General features: G+C 44.3%; 1 protein-coding gene across 4 annotated transcripts in view; it reads right to left on the bottom strand.

The window, feature by feature from the left end:
- Nucleotides 1-23294, bottom strand: part of CNKSR3 (CNKSR family member 3) — a 104603-nt gene that overhangs the window by 70107 nt on the left and 11202 nt on the right. Inside the window, exons 2-3 of one of the 4 annotated variants that reach the window (XM_060114330.1) lie at nucleotides 15762-15840; nucleotides 13796-13866 (exon numbers count right to left, since the gene is read on the bottom strand). The exons of the other annotated variants lie outside the window; for them this stretch is intronic. The gene's annotated coding sequence lies outside the window, so the exon portion shown is untranslated. The remainder of the gene's footprint in view (nucleotides 1-13795; nucleotides 13867-15761; nucleotides 15841-23294) is intronic. 4 annotated transcript variants of the gene reach the window in all.

The raw sequence follows: 23294 nt of genomic DNA, 5'->3' as shown, positions 1-23294 counted from the left end.
TGCTAGAAGCACCCACTACCTAAAAACTAAGGGCAGTAATGTTGAAAACATGGCATTCTGGGGCCACTTGGCAAGACACTCACAAGTGCCAATACATTATCACATACTTCAATCATTGTGCAAAATTCTTTCTTTCCCAAGAAAGGAATGTTGAATTCACTCTGCTTACGAGCACAAGAAAGTAAATAATTTTAGAAAGATTTCCATCCAAAATTGAAGAGAAAAATTTTAAATATCCAGGTCTTAAAGTGATGAAGTTCAGTTACCAGGAAAAGTTATATATGGGGAACTGTTCATTTCCTCATCATTTCCCAGTCAACAGGATGATACATCATATCAATTCTCTCAGAAGAACTGCAGAATGTCCACTTTCTTATCTTTTTTATTTTTAACTTTCCAGACAACCTAACTGCATGACCCAAACAGCTATGAGGTCAGCCTTCTTGAAACTATTAAACCTATTTTTACATAAAGAAGCCATTTTATATCAAAGCATTCAATGCATTGCAAAGAAAGATAATTCATTAAGATTTCTCAAATCTATCATGGAAGTAGCAATAAGTGAAGAAAATGATTATCACGTGACATCGTAACATCTACTGGAATGCCTGGGCAGCTACTGGGTTTGTAGAATAGGGAAAAAAAATTCTCGGAGCTTCTCTGTACTGTTTAGCAAGGTTTCCAAACATGTGCCACAAAATGAGATTGATACTGGCTACTGATAATTAACCAGGTCGGCAAAGCTGGGCATCGTCCAAGGTAGCCAAGGAGTGAGATCAGTAACCTCCTTCCTTCTCTTGCCCTCCGTATGCACCAAGGAGCTCCCTTCCTAAAGACCTGTCATCGGCTATATGTGACATTCACCTTGATCTTCCTAACACCCCAATGTACTCATGTGACCCCACCTCCACTCCCACCCCTATTTAGCATCTGCAATGGTTCCCCAGCACCCAGAGGATGAAGGCAAACTCTATAACGTCACTGATGCCAGGCACTGGGAACATAGCCATCCACCCAGAAGAAAGTCCCTGTTCTCCTGGGGTCTTCGTTCTAACAATGGGGCACAGGCAATAAACTCACAAGCCTAAAACAGGTTGGGGTAAGTGCTAGGAAGAAGGTTAAAGCAGGGGAAAGAAACAAGAATGATACTAGGTAGAGAAGGCCTCTCCCATGAGGGGAGCAAAGTCCTGAAGGCGACAGCATGACCCTATGACCTGCAGAGGCCTCCAGAAGTTGGCCCTGGGCTTCCTGGCCACGCTCCTCCCCTGCTTTCTCCCTCCTGCATGCGACTACTCCGGCCTCCCTGGGCTGGGATCCCTTCTCCCAACACCCTGCTGCTTCATAAATTGAGCCTCTGCATTTGCTCTTCTTCTGCCCGCAAGGCCTACCACACTCCTATCTGATCCGGCAAATTCCTCCTGATCTTTCGAGATTCACTTGAAGCTTCTCTTCCTTTATGAGGCCATCTCTGGACACCAGCCACCCAGCACCTCCCACCCCAGCCAAGTTCATCACCCCCTCCTTCCTGCCATCTGGACCAGGTATTTTGACTCATGTCTCTGGCTCCTGAGTAAAAGGGAGCTACTTAAAGGCCAGAGGGTGACACTCATCCCTGTATCCCCAGCACCTGGTCCTTCAAGACAGCTGTACCTTAAGGACTCAGGTAATGAATGAAAGAAATGTATGTCCTCTTTTTACAATTCCATCTTTGAAAAGATCTGCCCGTGAGGAAAGCATAAACCCACGAATGCCCTTTTATTTAAAACTCTCTTTGTAAAACTGACTTTTTTTTTCCCCGAAAGCTGCACATTTTAAAAGTCTTTTTGGGTTTTTCGTCCCATAAAATGATCTTGACACCTAGCCATGCGTCATGGCACATGAAGCAGCTCTAACTCTGCAGTTGGAAAAACATTACACTGTGAAGGAAGAGCCCCTATCTGCCAAGACACTTTACAAGGATTGCCAACGATGCAGTGAGAATGTGGTGTTGGACCCAATGAAAGCAGCTAATCCTCTCTTTTATAGCCTGGGATCTTTCTCACAAAACTTTCTTTTTTAGGAGGATAAATTGTTCAAAAATGGGGAGGAACACACACTCTTTTTTTTTTGGTTCTTCTTTTTGTACAGTTAAACTCTGGACCTTTAACGACTCGGTCTACGCCTTCCCCATCCTTATGGTACCCAAGCAGTTGAGGAGAAGGAAAAAAAAAAAGGCAGAGAGCAGGACACAAGACATATGGGTCATGATAAAGAAGACAAATTCAGGGTAAAAAACTCTTCATTCAGTGAAAATTTCTCTACTCTATTTTAATTTCCATTTGGTTTTTAGGGTTGGGCAAGTCAAAGTTTTAGAAAGGAGAGCCTCCTGCTTCAACGTAAGGATGCTGGATTCAGAGCCAGATCTCACGAGGACCAGCCTAAGCCACACTGCCAGCTGTCCTGCTCAAGCCCCGAGTGGAGCTCTGAAACTGAAGACCCTTTAAAAATAACAAAGGAAAACAACTCAGCGGCTCCATCCCAACTCAAGCACAAAAGAAAGAGGGGGAAGAAATCGTTTCCATATTTCACATAAACACAGATCTTACTGTGGCGGTGAGGAATGCATGAGTCAAACCAGGGCTGACAGCAATCACCACACAAATTGAGCCCCCTGCTAAAGATTAACACGGAGATGTACAACCCACAACTACAGCAGTGACCATCCCTATTGTGAAAAGTTTGTGTTTACGTATTTCAAAATGGCTTTTTAAAAACTGAAGTGTCCTTTTCTGTGGAATTCTAACTTCTTCAGTCTAGAGGAAGCACCTGGAAGAGACTTTCAACTGTAAAACTTGTGCCAAAGTAATTTGAGATTCTGTACATGCAACTCACTGTAACTCTATATTATTGGTTCCCGCAGCCCCCAGACTCCTTCACGCCGTGGTTGAAACTAATTTTGCCCTTGAACAGATCTGGGGTTTCCTGCACTGCAGAGGTCAGGGTGTGGGAGGGACGGAGGCAAACAGATGGCAGAATGGCTGCAACTCCAGAAGGTAATTTTTGGAGAAGTCAACTTTCTTTTTGTTGACTGTCAACAAAAGAAAGTTATCCCTGGTGAATGAGAACCAAGCACGAGAATGTCCGGGGCTGGGGTCATCTCATTTCGGGACAGGGAATACGAAAGAAAAAGAAAGAAAGAAAGAAATCACACAAGTACCATTTCCTAGGCCTTTCTGTAGTCCCTCACATGGGCTGGGCACTCACCCCCAGGGTCTGATTAATTCTCAGAAGGACCACATGATGGATTATGATCCTCGTTTTGCAGATGAGGAAGCAAGCTCTGAAGGGCTAAGCGTGCAAGGTTATCCCACCAGAGAAAGCACTGGAGTGAGAACTCCGCACAGGCTTCTCTGCTCCGCCCCAGGCTGGCTCCACCTTCTCCCGGCAGCAGGTGACAGCATGTGAAGCTCCCTTCCTGCAGTGTGACCTCCCCAGGCAAGTAATGCCCTCGAGTGTGGGAGGGTCTCAAGAGCAGGATGGATACAGGGAAACAGAGCTGTCTACCTGACTGGTCCTCTATGTGATCAAACTGGCTGATGTTTAAGGGATGCTTAAGTGAAGGAAGGCAGTGCATGAAAAAAAAACACAAATGTGTGAGCCTGTCCCTATTAGACACGGTGACATGACACCACGGAGCTGGAAAGAGCAATTTTACAGCCAACAGAAGAAACACCACGTTCCCAGCCTCTAAATCTCCCACAAACCCCAACTTCCTTGAAAGCCAGATTAAAATAGTTCACTGCGCATGTGCCATTTTATCTAGAGATTACAATTTCTTTATAAAGCCACGACATGGCCACACATCGTCGAGAAATTTGAAGGTCATTTTGATGCTTATTTGATAACAGTTCGTTCCGGTAAAAGATCTGAGGAACTTTCCCATGAAAGTCTATCTCTCCTCTAGAATTTCCCTCTTTAAGGCAGCAACTGGCCACGTGAAATATAAGAGACCCGATGCCTTCAAGAGAAGAGATGAGGAAAATAGGCACCCATTGCCATGTGTCCTCTATAATTACATCAGCTTTTTGGATTTTGTGATTTTATACATGCCTGCGTTGTTATTTTTAAAAGAGGCCTGATGACCAGATTCTGGCCACTTTCAAAGCACTGAAGAAAAAGAATGGCAGCAGGTGGCTGGCAAATTGTCAAGCCAAGAAGGCGTCTTCCCCCCCTTTTGTCTAAACAACTTGTACCGAGGTCATAACGACAGCATTCCAACAGCTCCTGGGACAACTGCTGTCGCACTTTGGGGAGCAGACACAAGTGCCCGTGGTCTGTTTGGGTTTGGCAAGCTCAAATGTACAAGTTTAGCAAGATGTCACCAACTGCTTCCCATGTCAGCAGCCCATGAATGTATCAAAACAATGACCTGTCCCATTTCCCCTTCCAAAGGGTTTCCCCCTCATCAATTCTGGGTCCCACTTCTCTGGGTTAAAATTCAAACTCCACTTGTCCTTTGGGTCAACTTCTCTTAAACAAGCTTTGCAAGTGTATGAAGCAAGCTTTGGAGAAAGACTCAAGTCCCACATTCTCCTGACGCCTTAGTCGGAGATCTCAAAGATTATATATCAGGCCACCTCTCACTTTAATATGATTCTGGCGAGAAAAGACTAAAGGTGTGCTTGAAGCAGAGCCGGTGTCACAGTAATAAACTCTCAGAGCAAGAGATCAGTTCTATCTTGTCAGGCTGATCCAAGATATTTTGCCAGGTGCCAGCCAGTCTGCCGTAAAACATCCTGAATCCTTGTTCGGTACCCATGTGGGTAAACCATCACACCCTCCTGTTCCTAAGAGGCACCCATATTTCCATACAGCCATCCCTAAATTATTGACAAAGTTAATTAAGTTTGATTGTATAAAAAATTATTTCTGCAATGGTTGAGGATTATCTAAATAGAGTGATGTGGAAAGACCTTTAAGACAGTATGAAACGTAAAAAGAAACTTTGGATCAGATTCAAGCTACATGTGAATCCATTTATGTAAATGAAAATAATTATACATTAATCTGTATAAACATGTATGCAAATGTCTAGGAAGGATTCTGGAAGGTGCTCACACCCAACTCTGAAAAAAGTGAAGGGTTTAAATGAGATATCATCTCACACCAGTCAGAATGGCCATCATCAAAAAACCTAGAAACAATAAATGCTGGAGAGGGTGTGGAGAAAAGGGAACACTCTTGCACTGTTGGTGGGAATATAAAATGATACAGCCACTATGGAGAACAGTAAGGAGGTTCCTTAAAAAACTAAAAATAGAACTACCATACGACCCAGCAATCCCACTACTGGGCATATACCCTGAGAAGACAATAATTCATAAAGAGTCATGTACCAAAATGTTCACTGCAGCTCTATTTACGATAGCCAGGACATGGAAGCAACCTAAGTGTCCATCATCAGATGAATGGATAAAGAAGATGTGGCACATATATACAATGGAATATTACTCAGCCATAAAAAGAAACGAAACTGAGATATTTGTAGTGAGGTGGATGGACCTAGAGTCTGTCATACAGAATGAAGTAAGTCAGAAAGAGAAAAACAAATACCATATGCTAACACATATATATGGAATCTAAGGGAAAAAAAAAATGTCATGAAGAACCTAGGGGTAAGACAGGAATAAAGACACAGATCTACTAGAGAATGGACTTGAGGATATGGGGAGGGGAAAGGGTAAGCTGTTGACAAAGTGAGAGAGTGGCATGGACATATATACACTACCAAACGTAATATAGATAGCTAGTGGGAAGCAGCCGCATAGCACAGGGAGATCAGCTCGGTGCTTTGTGTCCACCTAGAGGGGTGGGATAGGGAGGGTGGGAGGGAGGGAGACGCAAGAGGGAGGAGATATGGGAATATATGTATATGTATAACTGATTCACTTTGTTATAAAGCAGAAACTAACACACCGTTTTAAGCAATTATACTCCAATAAAGATGTTAAAAAATTAAAAAAATAAAATAAAAAAGTGAAGGGTTTAGCAGGAAATTAGATTTTTTTTAATTATCTATTTTTTTAAATTATCTACTCTAGATAACTTTCTTGTAATACTTCACAAGAAAGTATTTCTGTATGATTGGACAAATAAAAATAAAATCTGCAGGCAACAGAAAGACAATGGGGGGAGGGGTAAATATATGAAAACAAACCACATTCCACAGCTCCCAGTGTTTAATCAGAGAGGACTTTCCATTAATATTCTCGTGATTACCACGTTGCTCCATGAGGCTGCATTTCTGGCTGCCACGTTAGGAGCAGCTGTTTCCTATCATTCATTATCTGTTTCCTCCAAGGCCGTGAAAACTGAAAGGCAGTTGTGTCTGGTTCCAGAAGCTGAACATGTAAACCTGTGTCCACCCCTTCACCCCAATGGCACCATGGAGGAAGGGCAGGAAGGCTCCGGACAGAACCTGTTGCCTTTATATTTCTGAGTCCAAAGCAAAGCACTATTCCTGAACTTTCTTCCCTGATCGCACCTGAGTCACAGAGCCTCCAGGCACCTGGCAGTCCACACTCGTCACCGCCTCTCCACGTCATACCTATTCAGACATTTCATGTTCTTTAGCCCGAAAGAAAACAGAGGATCACTGATGAACTTTCAACACCTCTCTCCATTCTGAAACAGGTCGGAGCAGGTGAACGATGTGAGTACAACCTATAGACGTCAGCAGGGGGCCACGATCCTACCACCAAGTTCACCCTCCAGCACTGCCAATGGACTGGTTTTTAGTTTCCCAAATCTCTTCACCTAGAGGAATCCATCTTCAACCCCAATCTGGCTGGCAAAGTCCCCTTTATCCTTTAAAACCCTCTGCAAACTGCCCCCTAAACTACATGCACACACACACACACACACACACACACACACACACAATGCATTCTATGCTCCGCTGAATGGCTCCTAGACCTGTAAACATATCCATCATCGAATGCACCACACAGTATGGTATCACAATCACTGTTGTCACCTACCTCCCTGCTAGATGGAAAACGCCTCCCCAATGGACCCCCATGGGCCAACACTGAGTCTGCATCACAGACGGTTAACCAGGCTCACTGACTGCCCTGGATGGCAGTACAGACGGGCAAGTGATGCTCCACACTAAAGCTGGTGGGTGGGACCTACAAGGCCATAAATTTTATAGGATTTGGGGGTAGAGGGTAATTCGGGTAAGGTTGGGAAAATAGCATAATCAGAAACATCCAGAACTGCGAGTCTCGAGAATTCCATTCTAGTCTGGGTCCTGCCATTACATCTTAGCCATGGAACTCTCTGGGCCACAGTTTCTTTAGCGTTAAACTGAAACAACTTATTCACTCAAAAGAACACGTATTTGGACTGCGGGACCTATGGTTATCACCAACACTCAAGATGAGATAGTTAGCGATGGGAAAAAAACATGGAAATCAGAGTGTTGGAACCACAGAGCCTTAGGAAAAATGCCCTTGCCTTTCCCAATAGAAGTCAATTTTCCCAATACACAGGCCGTCTTCCAGTTCACAAACCGAAACAAGATGAACATCTTAGCATTTCCAAACACGTAATAGTCCTTCACTAGAAAGATCCTCCTGGTCTCCCTTATCTCAAACCTAATATGATTTTCCCCTACAACTTCCTCCAAACAAAATGAAGAAAAAAATATGAAAATAAAAATAAATCGCTAATATCTTAATTGCGGCAAAGTCCTCCAAACAAAATGAAGAAAAAAATATGAAAATAAAAATAAATCGCTAATATCTTAATTGCGGCAAAGTCCTCTGTTGCTATTTTAAGCAGCAAAGGACGCTGACAGTGAACCCTGGGTCTTTAAGGCTTGTAAACAGATGGTAATGTAGGCACCCAGGCCTGGTGGCTGCTCTCAGCCTGACTGCTTCGAGCCCCTGGATGGGGGATTTTTAGCTTGAGTCATCACCCCTGCTTTCTTCAAGAGCAAAACTGCAGTTCTCCTGAAGACAGCGCAGCCGATGAACACAGATTTTAACTCTCTCTTTATGGGATTTTCGGTGGATGTTTTTTCAACTTTTAAATTCAGTGTACATTGTATAGCACAGGAAACTATACTCATTATTTTGTAATAATCTACAAGGGAAAAGAATCTGAAAAAGAATATATATATGTATATACATATATGTATATAAAACTGAATCTCTTTGCTGTACACCTGAAACTAACACAACATTGTAAATCAACTATACATCAATTTTAAAAATAAGCTTTTTTAAAAATTCAATGTATAGGGCTTCCCTGGTGGCGCAGTGGTTGAGAGTCCGCCTGCCGATGCAGGGGACGCGGGTTTGTGCCCCGGTCCAGGAGGATCCCATGTACTGCGGAGCAGCTGGGCCCGTGAGCCATGGCCGCTGAGCCTGCGCGTCCAGAGCCTGCGCGTCCAGAGCCTGTGCTCTGCGGCGGGAGAGGCCACGGCAGTGAGAGGCCCGCGTACCGCAAAAAAAAAAAAAAAAAAAAAAAAATTCAATGTATAAGCTAAAAATGGATAGCATCTAAAATACACTGTGCATTAATTCATTAACAATGGATTGCATCTCTCTACACAGAGTTCTGAAGCTGTAATGCGGGAGGGAGGGGGGGAGTAGTATAGGTAGCTTACAAACACATATTTTTAAAGCAATAATAAATAGAAACTAATTAAGCAAATATATTAAGTTGGAAACTGATCTAGAAGAAATCATGTGACAGTTTCTCAAGGGGGAAAGGGCCTTCTCTGGCTAATAGAGATTAATCTAGTTTTAAGACAATTTGTCTACATTCAACACTGCTGAAATCCTGTTCCGGAAGCAGGTACACATGGACTAAAATATAAAAACACTTATTCCCTCAGCTCAAGGACGTCTTACAAAAAGTACTCCATCTACAGATAAGCAGGTCAGGTAAACTCTGAAGCTCTTTCTTTCACTCCCTATGCCTCCCAAAGAAACATCAGGGATGAGTCTTGCCCATAAACCCGGGTCTGCTCTAGCACTAACAGACTCCACATCACTCCAGGTGCCTACCTGCAAAGGTGCCTCTTTGAGACCTGTGGGGACCATTCTCTCTCCCTTTGCACGTGTAACCCTAAATAAAAGTCCTTTGAGAAGTTTGCAACTTTCTGAGGTTTTGAAACTGAGGGAATCAACTCTGGTGACTAAAAGAACAGAAGTAATCACCATTCTGACAGCTATTCCCACAGTGCTTACAGGAGCACATCTTACGAAATAACTTCTTGGCTCCCAAGAAGAAATCAGGCCGGTTCCCTTAATTGGACTTGGTGAGACAGACTGCCTTCCATCGGGGGCTAATGGGCCAGTTGATCACAGAAGATGATTACTCAGAGGAACACACACTACACCAGGGACACACCCAGGGATTACCGTCACACCCACCGGTTATCCAATGCCACAGCAAAGCAGGAAATGGAATAAGCCACCGCGGACATTAATTGTGATAAAACAGGAAATACAAACTTGAAGGGCCTGACTTTGGCGACAGCCTTCCCTCTGACTTTTAGTAACTGTATTCTACCGATTACTATTAGCAGCTGTCAAGCCTCAGAACACTACGTTAGTGGAATAACCAGGGAGAGAGATTTAAGAAATCATCCATATCTTACAATTTAAGAGGTATAATTGGCACCTCCCCCCCCCGCCTTTTTTTTTTTTCAGTCCGCGGGCCTCTCACTGTTGTGGTCTCTCCCATTGCGGGGCACAGGCTCCGGACGTGCAGGCTCAGTGGCCATGGCTCACGGGCCCAGCCGCTCCACGGCATGTGGGATCCTCCCAGACCAGGGCACGAACCCACGTCCTCTGCATCGGCAGGCAGACTCTCAACCACTGCGCCACCCAGGAAGCCCAGCACCTCCCCCTTTTTAATGCCATGTGATGTCAACACACTCCCCAAAGGGTATGTGATCCAATCTTTCTCTTCACCATTCTTCTCACTGAGTTGTAATTTACCAACTGTAAAAGGCAGCGTATGTGTTCACTTTGAAACTATTCTGTCAGAAATGTGAAAAAAATTCCCCAGGATATCCCTGTAATGTATGCAACAAAACAACGGCTAGAGTTTTTTTCAGCACTTACTATATGCTATACAGTTTATTTTACCATTTATTGTGGTAAATGCTTCACCTGCATTATCTCACTGAATCCTCAACATAAACCCTCAAAGTTTAGTAATGGCATGACCCCAAATTTAAAAATAAGCTAGTTGACTAAGCAATGCATAGAAATTGGCCAACGTCACACATCTAGTAAGTGATTGGTAAAGGATCCAAACGTAAGCAGCCAGCCCTGGTCTTAACCACCATGTACTACTGTAGCAGCCACAGATGTTTTTAGAATGAGGAATGGCCCAAACACACACACACAAATTTAGACAACCATAACAGACAGAAAAGAGAGAGACTATGAATGGATACATGAATACCTTTTCTCTCCAGGCAAAACCCTTAAGAGTAAAACAGTTATTCCTCTATTGCAGGCAATTAACTACAGGCATCCAAAGTAGACACATTCCATTGAGAGCCATGATTTTTAAAAACTAATTCCAACTTTGTTAGGGAGATTCCCAGGTTTTACCTTCTCCCCCATCAAGTGTTGACCAAAGGCCTTTATTGCACGAGCCCTGATTTGGGCAGATAAACAGACACCATCCCTGACCACCTCAAGTGCAAACGTTAATCCTGTCACTGGGCTTTGGAATGAAAATGTTTGTTTGGGTTTTTTTAAAGAGAAAAAGAATGTTAACTGCATGGAACAAAAAAAACAAAACAAAACAACTCTATTCCTTACATCTCACTGCAACAATATGTTACTTTCATTATATTGTATCTTTGGATCTATAAAAAGCAAACAAAACCAACAATTATAATAAAAAGATCTATAATATGAAGTCTGCTTTTATAAGAAAAAATCTTGTAATGTTTTTAGAACATTATAGTCATTATAGTTACCACCAAGGATGATAATTACATACCTTAACCCACAAAACTGTTTTTAGATCTTCTGGTGACAATTAAGTCATTATAAGAGATTGATTTCACTACACTTATCACTTCTAGAAAGTGTACCACAACTACATTTAATAAGATAGCTTTCTCTTAGATCCTCAGCGTTCTCCCTGAATTCCTATGGTTGCTTCTAGGCATTTATACTTTTCTTTTTTTGTTGTTATTAGTTTGTCTTAAATGTTTCTTTTCTCCCTGATTCATTAGAACGTTATTTTAGGAGATGAAATTTCTACAGCTGAGCTGGAACATTACATATTATCTAACATTAAGTTAGTTTTAAAATCAGAAAATAGGAAAAAGGTACCAATATGCATGTTACCTTAATAAGATATTTTTTTAATTTTTGTTTTATATTGGAGTTGATTAACAATGTTGTGTTAGTTTTAGGTGTACAGCAAAGTGGATTTAATTATCCATATACATATCTATTCTTTTTCTAATTCTTTTCCCATTTAGGTTATTACAGACTATTGAGCAGAGTTCCTATGCTATACAGTGGTTAATAAAATACTTTTGCGATATCCATTCTAGGGCTTTTTAAAAAAAGATGAAGGAGAAACAGAAACACCCTCAGTGATGCAAGAAGAAATTACCAAACAGAATTTCAAATTGCTAAAATATACAGAGAAAGGTGTTAAATTGATTAAAGTAATAGCTATAAATATCCTCCAAGGGATCACACACTCAGAAATCATAGGGAAGGAACAAGGTGGAAATAGAAGCAGAAAAACTGGCTGGTTTTTTTAAGTGGTAACTACTAAAAAGTAAAAATTTACCTTGTTAAATTATTTTTAAAACCACATTCCCCTGAACTGTCAGTGTGGATGGTTGAAGGTGGAAGCTTTCCCAGAACTGAGTATATGTTTAACCCTGGGAATGATGTGGCAACGGCAACCACCCACAACAATCTGGGCAACAATGCAGCGCAAGAGAAAGGGCAGCCACACCCTGCAGAGGTGGGTCCTCATTTTTTTTTTTTTCATCCTATCATAATCTAGCCCCATTAGTTTTTTTTTTTTTTTTTTTTTTTTTTTTTTTTTTTTTTGCTGTACGCGGGCCTCTCACTGCTGTGGCCTCTCCCGTTGCGGAGCACAGGCTCCGGACACACAGGCCCCGCGGCCATGGCTCGCGGGCCCAGCCGCTCCGCGGCATGTGGGATCCTCCGGGATCGGGGCACGAACCCGCGTCCCCTGCATCGGCAGGCGGACTCCCAACCACTGCGCCACCAGGGAGGCCCTAGCCCCATTAGTTTTAAGTATAATCTGTGTGTTCTTCCAGAGTTCAGGACCTCAGAAATGAATACCCATGCAGCTGCTTCTGGATCTGGTAGAGCCGGTATGATTCATCTGGGCCTGGGTCTGAAATGTTCAGAGTATGTATTTGTAAGATTTCGGTACACCATGCACCAAGCTAAAAATGGAAATGGGAGTAGGGGGCAGTGTTTCTTACATGCTCCAGCATCCTTCTGGGGTGGCAAGCGTGGGGAGACTTCCAAACACTTGGATTGGGACTTCCCTGGTGGTCCAGTGATGAAAACTCTGGGCATCCACTGCAGGGTTTGATCCCTGATTGGGGAGCTAAGATCCCACACACAGGTGTGGTCACAAAAAAAAAAAAAAAAAAAAAAAAACGCTTGCATGTTATTTCTGACCACTTCTAGAGCATACATTCCTACAAATGCTCTGCTATTGCTTTGGCTCAACCACTAGAGTGAAGACTCTGAACATATAAAGACCACTTTATATGCAGAGCTAGGAGCGATGGTTAACCATTGATCAGTCACGGGCAGCGGACGGCAGGTGCTAACACACAGGACACCCACAGCTCCAGCTGTGACCTCCAGGCCACACCCCCTCAGCCCTCACTTCCCGCAGCAGCCGCCTCTGCAGACACCTTTCCTCTCCGGTCCTCACCGCCTTCTCCCTCTCCCACCTGCACTGCCTGGCAGGCCAAACTCCTCTCTCTTTTTTTCACTCTAGTCAATGTTTTAGTAGTTCCTCTTTTTTTCAATGAAGAGGTTTTATGTTTCCTTATGCTATAAAAGTCCAGTCAATTTCACATTTCACAGATCAAAGGAAATAAATACCCAGGAAGTCAAGTTAAGTTTTGCACAGAGCCTTTGACTGGTTTTTCTCCTTGAGATTCAGGGGCTTCCCCTACAACAGAAGGACCAGTTCACTCCAGGTCTAAAACCCAGTAGACTGCCATGTTCCTTAACAGAAAGGCAAGTGCCGTCCTAATAGAATCCTGAATCAAATAACATTTAGGAGCCTGAAAAAATTCATACACATATGTGTATAGTTCTATATATGTGTGTGAGGATAGATAGATAAATAGATACAGATATTTATATATGTATTACATATGTATACACACACACACACGTACTTCCTCCACAAAGAAAGGCCACTCAAAAACATAAAGTCCTCCACTGGCCTCCACCTACTAAGAGGCATAAACAGGGCCTTGGTGATGTAGCCCACCTCCCCACACAGCACCCCTCCAGGTTCACCTCTCTCCACCCCACCTCAGGACAGACCCAGAACAATCAAGTTCTTTCAGTTGTGAGTAAATGCCTTATCTCTCTTGCCTCCCAGTTTTCTCCCAAATCTTTTCTTTCCCCTCCTCTAGGCCTGGCTACCCTTGCTCATCCTACAGGTCTGGATTTGGATGTGGCTTCCTCCAAGAAGCCCTCCATGCTGTGCCTGTTCAAACTCTGAGTGAATTACTCTTCTGCTGACGTACCTGTGGGCTTGTCTGTGTTCTCCACTCAATGGAAGGTGCCAAAGACAGGGACCCTGTCCACTTCACTGCACCTAGTAGAGACATTACACATGATAGGTGCTCTATATATGTTTGATGACTTATATTTAAAGTTAGTTAATCTCTATTTGCACCAATTTTCCTGCTAACAAATGGCTTCCACCTCTGGGCTGTAATAGACATCATTTATACAAAATTTCACGGCATTCAGAATATTTCAGATAAATCCTACAATATATGAAGGTAAATCAAAAGCAACAAGGTATTCTTCCAAGGTTTTGGGGCCGTCCATAACAAATCTTTTCTACCTAAATGGTTAAACTATGGAATAATACAGAACCCAGGTAGAGAGGCATTTACTCTCATTTCAAAAAAAAAAAAAATTGTGGGAAAACTTGGAGTAGAGAGAGAGTTTCTGTGGAATAACTCTTCTCTATAGAAGCCACTAGTACATAGTCATTCAATGAATGAATAGCTCTGTTAGTATTAAAGTAAGAGACTGCATAATCTATGGTGTTCTGTTACCCAGTTCAAGGAGGAAACATGTCCCAATTCATCAAACATCTACTTTACCAAACAGTCATGTATTCCAAAAGATGGTTACAGATTTTAAAGAATTCAAATAGAATGCATTCCGTGCTTAAGTCATACTAAGACTGTGCTGTGTTCATTCAGGAAGATGCTTTAACACAGTGTGATCTCTCGGGACATCGATGCCTCTTCTCCCATTTGCTCTTGAATTTACTCAGACGTTTGCACCCATCAACCCACCAAAACTAACTTTCAAGTTCAATGTCCTCCACACACTAAATGCACTGGTCAATTCTCAGTCTCCCCTTATTAGTCCACCAGCAGTCCTGGGCCCAGTTGACCACTCTTTCCTTCTGGGAGCACTTTCCTCACTGGCCCCAGGACACCACCGTTCCCAAGATTTCCTGTACTTACTGGCAGCAACTTGCTGGTTGCTCAACCCCGAGACTTGTAAGGGCGGGAACGCCCTGGATTTCTTCTCTCCCCTTGTCTCCCCCTGCCCACTCATTGGGTGATATCATCCAGTCTCAGAGATTTCATACCATGTATATACCCCAATGACCACCAAATTTCTATCTAGTCCCAAACTCCCCCATTAATGCAGACACACATCTCTACTTCACTTGGCGAACTAACAAGCACGGATGTTTCGAACCCAAATATCCCCTTCCCCGTCTCCTCCCACACTCTTCCAGCTCTCTGCGGACGGCCACTCTAACCTTCCAATTCCCCAAACCAAAGACGCCATGGGTATCCTCTCACACCACCACCCGATCTCTTGGTAAATCCCACGGGCCTTTCGGAAGCCCCAGAACACGGCCACCTCTCGTGATGGTGACCACAGCTGCCACCTGGTCCAAGTGTCATCTTTCAGATGGTTATTGCCCCAATATCTTAACTGGCTCCCTGATTCCACCCTTGCTAACTTCTGTCTACTCAACACAGCAACCACTGTAATCTTAAAATGTGAATCTGATATCACTCCTTGGCTCCAAAGCCTCCGATGGCTCCCCAGACATCAAATTAAAGCCAAAACACACATAACGGTCTCTAAGGCTCAGCACCATCTGGCCCCCCCCCCCCTTCCCGTGATCTCACCTCCTGCTGCTCTGCCCTTGGCTCCCTCTATCCCAGCCACGCTGGCCTCCCTGCTCCCTCAATGTGTCAGGCTCTGGCCTGTCTCAGGGCATTTGCACTTACTGTTCCCTCTGCCAAGAACACCCCTCCGCCTGTTAGCCGAGTGCTCACTGAGAGCTTCCCCCCAGCCATCCCGGTTAACACTGCATCCCTGCTTCCCTCCTGCATCCACCTATGGCCCTTGCCTGCAACATGTACCACATCCATGTGTTACGAGTTTTACTTACTGTATGTCAACCCCCACTAGAAGGTCAGATCCGGGAAGACAGGAACTACTTACCGTCTCTTCTATTCACTGCTGTTATCCTCAGCTCTCTTGGAACAGCTCCTGGTACAGGGTCAGCACTCAGTAAGCACTGCTGAATGAATGCATAGTGACTAGCTACTTTCATCAGACTTAGTGGAAGTGTCAGTTAAGAGGGCACTCTACTTAACAGATGAAAAGTTAAATGCAAAGAGTTAGGTCTATTTCTCCTAATGTGACCTGGTGCCCTACTTCATCCAAAACCTCGTTTCCCAAATTAACGTGAAAGACAAGCGTATCATTTCACAATACCAGGTTGTGCAGTTAGGATTACTTTAAAAATCATAGACGAGAAATGAGCAAAAAAAAACTTTTTTTTTTTGGCCGCGCCGTGCGGCATGCAAGATTTTAGCTCCCCAGCCAGGGACTGAACCCGTGCCCCCCTGCAGTGGAAGCGAGGAGTCTTAACCACTGGACCGCCAGGGAAGTCCCAGAAATGAGCAAATTTTAATGGAAACGTCAGTTGTGCAGAATACCGGGGAGATGTTATAAGAAAAATCACCTATTGTTTTATAGCTGATCCTATTAAGTAAGGAAACTGTTCACTTTACCTGAAACTCACAGAAGAAATCACATCTACTTCTAAGGGTTGGATGGGCCAATGACGAACAAGAAAACGGGCCCCATCATGCCCGTGAAGGACAGACCTGCCACCCCCTTGAGCGCCACACCCTGGAAGAGCCCTCCACGCCCTTGGCTCTCTCTCAGCCGGTACGATCCAAAGGAGGCACTAATCTCAGGCAACCAGCTCCCCATCCCACAAAGCCACTGCAGCCAGAACTGCTGATCTCACGAAGCACTGGACAAGACTGCAAGGATTACTCGACGATGCATTTAGCATTTATCAGCACTGATTTTATATCTCCATTGACAAGCTTCCTGTAGGACCCTAATCTTCTCTACTTCACTATGTGTTCTATGTCTTAGACTGCGATGTACAGAAATAATTCAGGGTGCCATATTCATGTATGTTGCATCATTTCACACTCAACTTGGAGGACCTGAATTTCAGCTAACGCTCTCCTATTTTAACACATTCCGCGTGCCAAGCTGCATGATATTTACACCTCATGAAAACATGAGACAATCAGAGTGCTGCAGTGAGAGAAGGCACTGAGTCTTCTGAAGTATTTGAATCATGTAAGATGCTGGTACCATGCAAGATGTCTCCTCTACAACCTAGAACGGCTTTTGAGGTTGCTACCCCCAAGGTGTGCTCACTCTCGAACCTGCAAAGCAGCTCCTCCCGGAATTCAGCACGCTTCAGTGGTACTGCCGTGCTAAGGCACCGAGGCACAAATCGTGGACATGAAAGTCCCCTTCTCTCCACTCTCACATGCAGACCCTGCCAAGGCTTCTGGAACACTCATGGGTGGTGCCTCTCTCGGCAGCCCCTCTCCCGTCTCTCTCTCTCTCTCAAGGCCCCTGCTCTTCCTCAGGCATCTTCAACTCTCTCCAAGAGACCACCCCAAATGCCTCCCAGAGCTGGTCTCTCAGATTCCAATCACTCCTGCCTGCAAAGCCCTCCCTACATCCCACAGTTCTGCCAGCAACACACCTCCTTTCAAACCCCTCTATCATTTCTCCACTAACCACTGAATTAAGTACAAACTTCCTAAAAGTCAGTGGCTCTCAAACTGTGGTCCACAGAACACCTGAAAAAGATTCACGGGCTGCCTGCTAAGCACCCAGCAACCAGGGCCTCACCTACACCCACACCTACGGCAGCAGGCTCTGGGGAGTTAGGGCCGGGAATCATTTAATCCTTATTAGCAAGTGACTCTCAGGCCCACTAAAATCTAAGTGCCAACACGCTACGTCTTGCATTCAAGCAACATGGCTGGACACATCTGGCTGTGCTGGCTTAACACATATCAAACCAACCCATACGAGTAAAAACGAAATTTTTTAAAAGATGGGCTAGCAGTTTGAAGGTAAGAGAGAGCCGCTAAGTCTGCCAAACTTAAGGGTTCAAGATCCTGGAGAGAAAGACAGGAAAGTAAGTTCCACATTCTCTCCCATGTGGCCCTTTATGGCCCTTCTGAGTCCCCAGCAGCCTAAGGATGAGGCCAAACAGAAAGGAGCCCTGGCTCTGAATACAGTAGAAAAATCATCTGATTACCCTAGAATGTATAAACAAGAGAACAAAAGCCATCTCTAATTCCATCATCCATAGAGAACCAATGCTGGCATTGTAATATATTTCCTTCTAGTTTTTGTACATATATATTCATACAATCTCGGAAATTTAACTTAGGCAAAACTAGAACTTGAAAACATTAAGTGACTATCCAAAAGTGCATAATCCCTATTAAGTACATTTTTAAATCCCTCTTCTTCCCTTTCCAGTCACCCTATCAAATATTAAAAAGAGAAGAAATATAGATACAGTATTCCCTACAATTATCTTTATCGAGTGGTAAAATTACAGGTTACATTTAAGTAGAGCAATTCAGACCATACTGTTAATAACGTCAGTGTTCTCCTCTTGCCCTCAAAACTTATTATCAGGGGCTTCCCTGGTGGTGCAGTGGTTGAGAGTCCGCCTGCTAATGCAGGGGACACGGGTTTGTGCCCCGGTCCGGGAGGATCCCACGTGCTGTGGAGCGGCTGGGCCTGTGAGCCATGGCCGCTGAGCCTGCGGGTCTGGAGCCTGTGCTCCGCAATGGGAGGGGCCACGGCAGTGAGAGGCCTGCGTACCGCAAAAAAAAAAAAAAACAAAAACTTATTATCAGGACGAACTTACGTCGGTGCCTACCCAAGAGCAGCCAGGTAAGGTCAGGTTCTAGAATCAAACGTTTCTTGACTCAAACCCCATCTACTGTGTACACAACCTCAGAGGGGTCAGGGCCTGGCCTCCTTAACTCTGAAATGAAGACGATAAAAGTGCTGCCGTCAAACAAGTATTGTGAGGACGAAACGAGATAATTCACGAAAAGCCACAGCAAGGGCCGAGCACATAAGAAATCTCAGTAAATGTCACCTGCTAACTGCTGCCTTCCCGACCAAGGAGCGTGCTTCTTCACGACAGGCTTTGTTTACATCTAATTCATCTTTTTGCTCCTAGCATGAAGCAGAGGAACTGCTGCTAGAAAGGAAATCTATATATTTTTTCATTTTAAGTTTTTAAAGGGAATAAATGGGTGATAGAAACACCTCATGAAGGTTTAACAAAATATCATCCATAATGAATGTACGTGTGTGTATATATATGTAAATATAGTCTGTATACTTATATGTGTGTATGTGTATACAGACACGTATATGGACTGTTCACTTACAAAACAAGCTGAAAAGTTAAAACATTCTGGAAATTTTTATTTATTTATTTAGTTATCTATCTATCTATTTACTTATTTATTTTTGGCTGCGTTGGGTCTTCATTGCTGAGTGTGGGCTTTCTCTAGTTGCATAAGCGGGGGCTACTCTTCGCTGTGATGGCTTCTCTTGCTGCGGAGCATGGGCTCTAGGCACACAGGCTTCAGTAGGTGTAGCTCGTGGGCTTCAGTAGTTGTGGCATGTGGGCTCAGTAGTTGTGGCTCGCGGGCTTAGTTGCTCCGCAGCATGTGGGATCTTCCAGGGCCAGGGCTCGAACCCGCGTCTTCTGCACTGGCAGGCGGATTCTTAACCACTGCGCCACCAGGGAAGCCTAACGTTCTGAGATTTTTATTGAGAAGTGTTGCAGATTGTATCCTGGGGTCAGTACCACTCCAGTTTAAGTACTAAAACTAGTGCTTTTCCTGTTTGTTTTGTCTCCCAATTCAGAGCACCAGGAAGATAGAAAGACCTTAAGTAAACTGATAACTTACTATTTCAAACAGGACCCCACAAGCCAGCACGGAAGTTAGGAGCACATACCTTATTTCCAAGGTATATGCTTTATTTTATACATAGAATCTTTCTGTACAAACAGAAACAGTTCCTGTCAGGGACCAATACCACACAGCCAGTGAGTGGCAAAGTAAACTCACTCAGAAGAAGCCAAATTCTTGCTTTTACACTGCAGAGTAACTACTCAATGGCCTGCTGGGTTCATCAAGGTATCGGTATTTCTGGCTTAACAGTACCTGTAGGGAGTTACATGTTACAATTTTACAAATAAGGTCATTAGTTCAGTAGCAAAATGAAATTATAGGTTAAGAAACAGATTTACTAAATAATTAATGAGTTGCTCTACGGCTACTTGTATTCACATATCATACGTCTGTTTCTCACTAAGACAAACCTGACCACAGCTGTCCACAGTGGGAATCAACACACTAGCCCACAGATATGTTATGCTTGGCCTATACCAAAAAAAAAACTGTTGACAGATTTCTAAAAACTGGAAAATGTCACAGAGAAATACAGACACGCAACTTCATTTGAAAACAAGAACAACAACAAAGAAGCATAAGAGGGCTTCCCTGGTGGCGCAGTGGTTGAGAGTCCACCTGCCGATGGAGGGGACACGGGTTCGTGCCCCGGTCCGGGAGGATCCCACATGCCGTGGAGCGGCTGGGCCCGTGAGCCATGGCCGCTGAGCCTGCGCGTCCGGAGCCTGTGCTCCGCAATGGGAGAGGCCACACAACAGTGAGAGGCCCGCGTACCGCAAAAAAAAAAGAAGCATAAGATTCTAGAAACTGTAGGTCCGCAATCAGCAGAAACTGAGCAGTCCATGTATCTTTGGGTTCGCCACAGTCTCCACCACTCCCTACTGTCCCAGTTGCCCCTACATTTCAATTTCTGACATTGCCTCCTGGCCCCTGTAGGCGTCTAAGTTTGCAACTGTTGTTGCGAGTCTCAGGGCCATTCCCAGTCCTCAATGTTCACTTCTGTAGCAGCTTTTTTATTTTGGACTCTCTTGGCCTTTGTTGACTGTGCAGAGGGCAGGGTGGGGTGGAGGGGGAATGGGGAACTCTCAAACTCCATCTGCACTGATTCGATGTCCATGAACTAAAACAAAAGAGCTTTTCACCTTGGACTGCAGCATATGTGCCACTCTGAGTATTTCTTTTTTCTGCTTTTTCTTCCTCTCATTTCCCTTTGCATCTGCATGCATTGTTCAAAGCCAAAACCTGAGTGCTACGTGAAAGAGAACAACTATCCACTCTCCCTCAAAATGGAACGGGGGACGGGGTGTCACATTCTACTCTTCTAAGAGAGCGAGGCCTGCAAATTCCACACAAAACCTAAACAGGTCCCTTCAGACTGGGAAACATTCCCCTCATTCTGTTTTCCTGGGGCTGAACACTCACAGAGATACACAACAAAAGGGTCCCCTGGGCCTGGGGTGGCACAGCTGTCTAGGAGTCCATGGGGACAAAGGCTTTAACTCTTCCCTGCCCACTCTGTGGGAAGGACACTTACAGACCTCAGTGCATTAATGCACCTACTGAAATATGCGACAACTGTCCCTACTAGAAAAGTTCTCCTTCCTACCCAATCACTATGTATTAGCTGAAAACCAACTGCAGACAAGAATTACGGGGGATGGTCTGACATACATGATTTATTTTTCTAGGCTCCACACGACTGGTATAGACTGGTGGTCCTCAAATTTTAGCCAGCACTAGAATCACTGAGGGACCACAGCTTCCTGCATCCCACCCCCAGAGTTTCTGATTCTGTGAGTCTGGGATGGGGCCTGAGGATTTACACATCTAAGCTCTCATGTTGAAAAAGGAAGGTCCATGGATAAACAACAAGGTCCTACTGTAGAGCACAAGGAACTGTACTCAATATCCTGTGATAAACCATAATGGAAAAGAATATGAAAAAGAATATATCGATATATATGTATAACTGAGTCCCTCTGCTGTACAGCAGAAATTAAACACGACATTGTAAGTCAACTATACTTCAATAAAACTTTTTACAAAACTGACAAACTAAAACAGGATCTAGGTTTTAAATGTGTATATTTGTTTAAAACAAAGTAGATTACACTTTGCAAACACTGAAAAAAAAAAGAGGAAGCTCAAGAACAACAGTGACAAGATGTTGAGCCACGTATATGTGGCTGGGAAAGGGTTTCTTGAAAATCTCCGTTTAAAAACATCAGGAGTCGGAGACAATTGTCACAGATTTATAGGTGCTCATTAAGTATCCCGATTAGATGGCGCCAAATAAGAAGAACAAAGAGTCTCTCCACCTCCAAAAAGAGTCTTTCTTTACAGATCAGTTTTAGATGAGATTCTTCAACTTGGCCTAGGGGTGCTTGTAACCAAACCACTTCATACCATCTGTCTTTAGATGTCTTACTCACAAGCAGTATTTGTGTTTTTTATTTAACACTTATTACCAACAATTTTAGGCTTTAGTGTAGACAGCCATTTTCATAAATGCTACTCACAGCTCTGTCATCTGCTCATGGTTAGTTTAAGACTCCAGTTGGGGGCTTCCCTGGTGGCGCAGTGGTTGAGACTCCGCCTGCCGATGCAGGGGACGTGGGTTCGTGCCCCGGTCCGGGAGCATCCCGTGTACCGCGGAGCGGCTGGGCCCGTGAGCCATGGCCGCTGAGCCTGCGCATCCAGAGCCTATGCTCCGCAACGGGAGAGGCCACAACAGTGAGAGGCCCGTGTACCGCAAAAAAAAAAAAAAAAAAAAAAAAAAAAAAGACTCCAGTTGGAATCCATGTTAAGATGGTGCCTCGTGAAACCTGTTCCACTCTACACATCAAGCTAGTTTTCCTGTTTCAAAGGTCATATTCCAGGTAGACTTTTGACTTGATTCTCCCTAAGACACGGTAATATAAAATTACCCTGAGATGGGCCTCCCTGGTGGCGCAAGTGGTTGAGAGTCCGCCTGCCGATGCAGGGGATGCGGGTTCGTGCCCCGGTCTGGGAGGATCCCATGTGCCGCGGAGCGGCTGGACCCGTGAGCCATGGCCGCTGAGCCTGCGTGTCCGGAGCCTGCGCATCCGGAGCCTGTGCTCCGCAACGGGGGAGGCCACAACAGTGAGAGGCCCGCATACCGCAAAAAAAAAAAAAAAAAAAAAAAAAAAAATTACCCTGAGAGGGCTTCCCTCGTAGTGCAGTGGTTGGGAGTCCGCCTGCCGATGCAGGGGACGCGGGTTCGTGCCCCGGTCTGGGAGGATCCCATGTACCGCGGAGCGGCTGGGCCCGTGAGCCATGGCCGCTGAGCCTGCGCGTCCAGAGCCTGTGCTCCACAATGGGAGAGGCCACAGCAGTGAGAGGCCCGCGTACCGCAAAAAAAAAAAAAAAAAAAAAAAAAAAAAAATTACCCTGAGAACATGAAAATCTGTTCAGTTAACACAGGTTAAAGTTAGAAACACATAAACACACACACACACACACTCATGTACACACACATCCACTCCTAAACCCAAAAGCACTGAATTTCCCTTCTGCTGCAAATCTCTGAAAATAGGAAATAGAGTGTTTCTTTTCACTAAAAGGTTTTCCTCAGGAAAGCATGATTCAGATGATCATAATCACTGCCTTTTCTGACTGATGACACATAGGGGTTTTTCCTCTAAAAGTCTGAAAGATACTCTCCCTAGAGGGG

The sequence above is a fragment of the Mesoplodon densirostris genome, chromosome 12, assembly GCF_025265405.1.
Source record: "Mesoplodon densirostris isolate mMesDen1 chromosome 12, mMesDen1 primary haplotype, whole genome shotgun sequence".
In the NCBI taxonomy this organism is placed as follows: Eukaryota; Metazoa; Chordata; class Mammalia; order Artiodactyla; family Ziphiidae; genus Mesoplodon; species Mesoplodon densirostris.
Note: the sequence above shows the minus strand (reverse complement) of the source record. Positions and strands in the feature narration are given on the sequence as shown.